Source organism: Tachyglossus aculeatus, chromosome 9, assembly GCF_015852505.1.
Source record: "Tachyglossus aculeatus isolate mTacAcu1 chromosome 9, mTacAcu1.pri, whole genome shotgun sequence".
NCBI lineage: Eukaryota > Metazoa > Chordata > Mammalia > Monotremata > Tachyglossidae > Tachyglossus > Tachyglossus aculeatus.
Window position 1 is genome coordinate 10481715 of NC_052074.1, and position 6000 is coordinate 10487714.

Here is a 6000-nt window from a genome sequence, read left to right on the forward strand (position 1 = left end):
TAACAATAATAATGGCATTTGTTAAGCACTTCCCAGACTGAGCCCCTTCCTTCCTCTCCCCCTCGCCCCCCTCTCCATCCCCCCCATCTTACCTCCTTCCCTTCCCCCACAGCACCTGCATATATGTATATATGTTTGTACATATTTATTATTCTATTTATTTATTTTACTTGTACATATCTATTCTATTTATTTTATTTTGTTGGTATGTTTGGATTTGTTCTCTGTCTCCCCCTTTTAGACTGAGTCCACTGTTGGGTAGGGACTGTCTCCAATATGTTGCCAACTTGTACTTCCCAAGCTCTTAGTACAGTGCTCTGCACAAAGTAAGCACTCAATAAATACGATTGATTGATTGATTACTATGTGCGGAGCACTGTTCTAAGCGCTGTTTAATAAATAACATAATTATCATCGTCATTATTATTATCCTTATTAGGATTTTTATTTCCTCATGCAATTTCAATTCCGTGGAAGGTTCCAATCTGGGCAAAGGCAAGTGGGGAATAGGCCTTCTTTACGTCACCCTAAACTCATGACATCTTCAGAGAATTTCTGTTCGTTTGTTTGTTTTTTGTGGTATTTGCTAAGTTCTTACTCTGTGCCAGGCACTGTACTAAGTGCTGGAGTAGATACAAGCTAATTGGGTTGGACACAGTCCTTGTCCCAGATGGGAGTCACAGTCTTAATACTCATTTTACAGATGAGGATGAGTGAGGCTCACAGGAGTTAAGTGACTTGCCCAAGGTCACAGAGCTGAGAAGTGATGGTGTCAGGATTGGAACTCAGGTACTCCCAGGTCTAGCTCTTCCCACTAGGTCTCGCTGCTTCTTTTGAAAGTAGGGAATCTCAATTGGATCAGGATCATCTTGACCTCAGTGGAAGAGAAGGTCTTTTGGCAGTTTGTAGTTTGAAAAGAGGGGATGCTTGTGCAATTTGCACCAGAGGCATGTGGTTGCCCTCCAAAGTTGTTGTGGAACCATCAATTTGTACTTCCCAAGCGCCTAGTACAGTGCTCTGCACACAGTAAGCGCTCAATAAATACGATTGATGATGATTTAAAAAATATTAGTCCTCGGATTTGTGTGGGAAACTGGACACACGATAATGGGTAAATAGAGAAGCGGTGTGGCCTCATGGATGGAGCACGGGACTGGGAGTTAGAAGGAACTGGGTTCTAATCCCAGCTCTGCCAACTGTCTGCTGTGTGACCTTGGGCAAGTCACTTAACTTTCATTCATTCATTCAATCGTATTTATTGAGCGCTTACTTGTGTGCAGAGCACTGTACTAAGCGCTTGGGAAGTACAAATTGGCAACATGTAGAGACGGTCCCTACCCAACAGTGGGCTCACAGTCTAGAAGGGGGAGACAGAGTCTAGAAGGGGGAGACAGAAGTCTAGAAGGGGGAGACAGTTACCTCTCTGTGCCTCAGTTACCTCATCTGAAAAATGGGGATTAAGACTGTGGGACATAGATGGTGTCCAAGCTGATAAGCTTGCATCTACCATAGCACTTAGTACAGTGCCTGGCACAAAAATAAGTGCTTAACAACTACCATATAAAAGAAGGAACAGCTAGAGATTGTGAAGACGAATCATCAATTAATCAGTGGTATTTATTATACACCTACTGTGTGCAGGCTACTGAATGAACCGCTTGGGCTCTGCACACAGTAAGCGCTCAATAAATAGGACTGAATGCATGAATGAATGAATAAGCCCTTAACAAATACCACAAAAACAAACTGAGTAAAAATCAAAGAACCTGCCCTCCTATATTTGGAAGGATACAGGTGGCCCTGGGCTGATCACAACAATCAGCAGGCCAGTAAACTATCAAATCTAATTTAGGGTAATAAATAAGAAACATATTTGTGGTTCATCAATCAAAAGGGTCATCTTAGCACATTGGGGTAACACTTGCAACTCACTAATATTCTTAAAGCATTGCAGCTATCTGTTGAGAATTATTTTGGAAACTGCAACTCTGTAGGTCATGTTCTGACAGTTCTCAGTTCAGAGGTGATTTTTCATTAATATTCAAAGTCTGGCCTTTTTCCACTGACCATCTCAGTAGGATCATTTGAATATCTTTTCGAACACACATCCTTATATATTCATATTTGAAAAATTAGAACCAGAAAAATAAAAACAGAATGAAAGTCTAACAAAGATTTTTGAGGCAATTTCAGGGCAGGAGCTAATTCTTAATGTATGGTGGCATTCACCATGTAGACAAAGAAAGAAATATGCAGGCAACTGACAACAGTAAATAGCACAAACATGAATCATTTGTTGAAAGCATAGACCTATGACATCTTTTTAATTAATATTATAAGAAAAATTCCAAGAGCTCAAGAATTCTGGCATGGAAGTAAAACATTGTAAGGTTATTTCAAGCTCTACTGGATTAATTCTCCTAGCTTTTAAATGAAGCCAAAAATGAATCAATTTCCTTTTCAAGTTAAAAATATTTTCTTACAATGAAAACTACTCAAAGTGATCTCTACCTTTCCTCAAGTATATTTCAAATCCAACCAAAGGGCCCACAGCTAGCACACCATTTTATTAGTAAGCTTAAATTTTCCTCCAGTAAGAATCTAGTTGGAAATGTACAGAAAATAGAACACAATTTTTCAGGTATCTCAGAATAGATTACTCATGAATGGGACCCAGACATCCTCTACCACTCTTTCCAACCTGTGCTACTGTGCAACTGTGCTAATGGTCGGTAGAAACAACACGAGAGCTGCCTTCGACACTGTGGACCACCCCCTTCTCCTCAGCACGCTATCCAACCTTGGCTTCACGGACTCCGTCCTCTCCTGGTTCTCTTCTTATCTCTGCGGCTGTTCATTCTCAGTCTCCTTTGCGGGCTCCTCCTCCCCCCCCCCCCATCCCCTTACTGTAGGGGTTACTCAAGGGTCAGTTCTTGGTCCCCTTCTGTTCTCTATCTACATTCACTCCCTTGGTGAACCCATTCGCTCCAACGGCTTCAACTGACATCCAAATCTACATCTCTGCCCCTGCTCTCTCTCCCTCCCTTCAGGCTCGTGTCTCCTCCTGCCTTCAGGACATCTCCATCAGGATGTCTGCCCGCCATCGAAAACTCAATACGTCCAAGACTGAACTCCTTATCTTCCCTCCCAAACCCTACCCACTCCCTGACTTTCCCGTCACTGTAGACGGCACTACCATCCTTTCCGCCTCACAAGCCCACAACCTTGGTGTCATCCTCGACTCTGCCCTCTCATTCACCCCTCACATCCAATCCGTCACCAAAACCTGCTGGTCTCATTCATTCATTCATTCAATCGTATTTATTGAGCGCTTACTGTGTGCAGAGCACTGTACTTAGTGCTTGGGAAGTACAAGTTGGCAACATATAGACACGGTCCCTACTCAACAACGGGCTCACAGTCTAGAAGGGGGAGACAGACAACAAAACAAAACGTGGTCAGGTGTCAAGTCATCAGAATAAATAGAAGTAAAGCTAGATGGACTCACCTCCGCAACATCGCCAAGATCCGCCCTTTCCTCTTCATCCAAACCGCTACCCTGCTGGTTCAAATTTCTCATCCTATCCCGACTGGATTACTGCATCAGCCTCCTCTCTGATCTCCCATCCTCCTGTCTCTCCCGACTTCAGTCTACACTTCACGCTGCTGCCCGGATCATCTTTGTCCAGAAACGCTCTGGGTATGTTACTCCCCTCCTCAAAAATCTCCAGTAGCTACCAGTCAACCTAGGCATCAAGCAAAAACTCCTCTCTCTCGGCTTCAAGGCTGTCCATCACCTCGCCCCCTCCTACCTCACCTCCCTTCTTTCCTTCTACAGCCCAGCCTGCACCCTCTGTTCCTCTGCTGCTAACCTCCTCACTGTACCCCGTTCTCACCTGTCCCGCCATTGAACCCTGGCCCACGTCCTCCCCCTGACCTGGAATGCCCTCCCTCCACACATCTGCCAAGCTAGCTCTCTTCCTCCCTTCAAAGCCCTACTGAGAACTCACCTCCTCCAGGAGGCCTTCCCAGACTGAGCCCCCTTTTTCTCTTTCCATCCCCCCCGCCCTATCTCCTTCCCCTCCCCACAGCACCTGCATATATGTTTGTACAGATTTATTATTCTATTTATTTTACTCTTACATATTTACTATTCTATTTATTTTGTCAATGATGTGCATCTAGCTTTACTTCTATTTCTTCTGATGACTTGACACCTGACCACATGCTTTGTTTTGCTGTGTGTATCCCCCTTAATAATAATAATAATAATAGCATTTGTTAAGCGCTTACTATGTGCAAAGCACTGTTCTAAGTGCTGGGGGGTTACAAGGTGATCAGGATGTCCCACATGGGGCTCACAGTCGTAATCCCCATTTTATAGATGAGGGAACTGAGGCACAGAGAAGTTAAGTGACTTCCCCAAAGTCACACAGCTGACAGTTAGTGGAACTGGGATTTGAACCCACAACCTCTGACTCCAAAGCCCGTGCTCTTTCCACTGAGCCATGCTGCTCCCCTTCTAGACTGTGAGCCCATTGTTGGGTAGGGACTGTCTCTATATGTTGCCAACTTGTACTTCTCAAGTGCTTAGTACAGTGCGCTGCACACAGTAAGCGCTCAAATTGAATGAATGAATGAATAAGCGCATGTTCTGGCCTTTCATAGTCCCCTGCTATTCACAGTTCAGTTGGTACAGGAATGGAAAAATGGAGAGGAGTGATTAAATAGCTGGTGCAAGTTCTCAGTTTTTGTCCTAGGTCCAGAGTTGCCACTACCACCTACTTTTGGATCCAATGCCATTTGGAAACTCCAAGGACCTGGGAACTCACACTGGCAACCCAAGCACCCTTCCCAGGTTTAAACTGTAAGCACCCTGTGGACAGGAAACCTATCTAATATTCTGTTTTATTGTGCTCTCCCAAACACCCAGTACTGTGCTCTAAACAGTAAGCACTCAAATACCACTAATTGACTGATTTGCTCTTCCACCTTCACAGGGCGAGGTGCCCATTTAAATCTGGTTTTCAGCTTATAAAATCAGAGTACTTTTAATTCCAAGTACCTGAAAAGACTGGTATTTCTTGAGTTTCATTGATACTTTCAGATTTTGCCCTGCTCCCCCCTCCCCACCCCATTTACTTATTTGCCTTCTTTCAATCAATTCTTTACATGAGGTATAGAGATATCAGGGAGTGTGCTTTCAGGAAAAGAAGTCTTCAGAGAGGGTGCATTTGTTTGGAGGAGCTAAAGCCAGCAGCAGCTTCTCGCTCCACCGATCCCTTCTCTCATATTCTATATTCCTCACCTTTCATAAATTCCTTTCTTGGATAAATGCCAGGGCTTGATGTGAAATCGAATTTTGGGATCAAAGGTGGAGACCGGACATGGAGACGTGTGCGGGGTTGCCCACGTTACAAGAGCCATAGAATGTGACAATGTGTCATTTTACGGACCTTTTTCCTGGAGCACCTTTATTGTACAGCATTCCTGTTTTTTCCAGAAATGTAGCATCCCTCTCCCAGGTAGGTCCCTGGGAACATGGGTGTTGCTTTTGAGCTCTGTGACTAGGGTGCAATCACTGTAATGGTGACTAAATTAAAATCTAAATTAAAAGATCATATATAAAAGTATCTGTTACTATATCTCTACACCAGACAGTGGATCGCCATCTATAAAAGTATCCGTTACTATATCTCTACACCAGACAGTGGATCGCCGTCTAAAAACCTATCTCTTTGTATGAGCCCAGACAAATGGCCAACCCAGATACCATGATCTTAGACCACTACCCAGGCTAAGTGGTTCAGGCCACAAATGTGACAAAAGACAAAGGACCAATGAGAGACACCCAAAAGAATAGGAAAAGTGAATGAAAGAATTGTTTTCCTCTGAGAACATCAGTTTCAGTAAAACCTTTTAGTTTAAATCAATCGTATTTATTGAGCGCTTACTGTGTGCAGAGCACTGTACTAAGTTTCAGAGCAAAGGGATGTCACT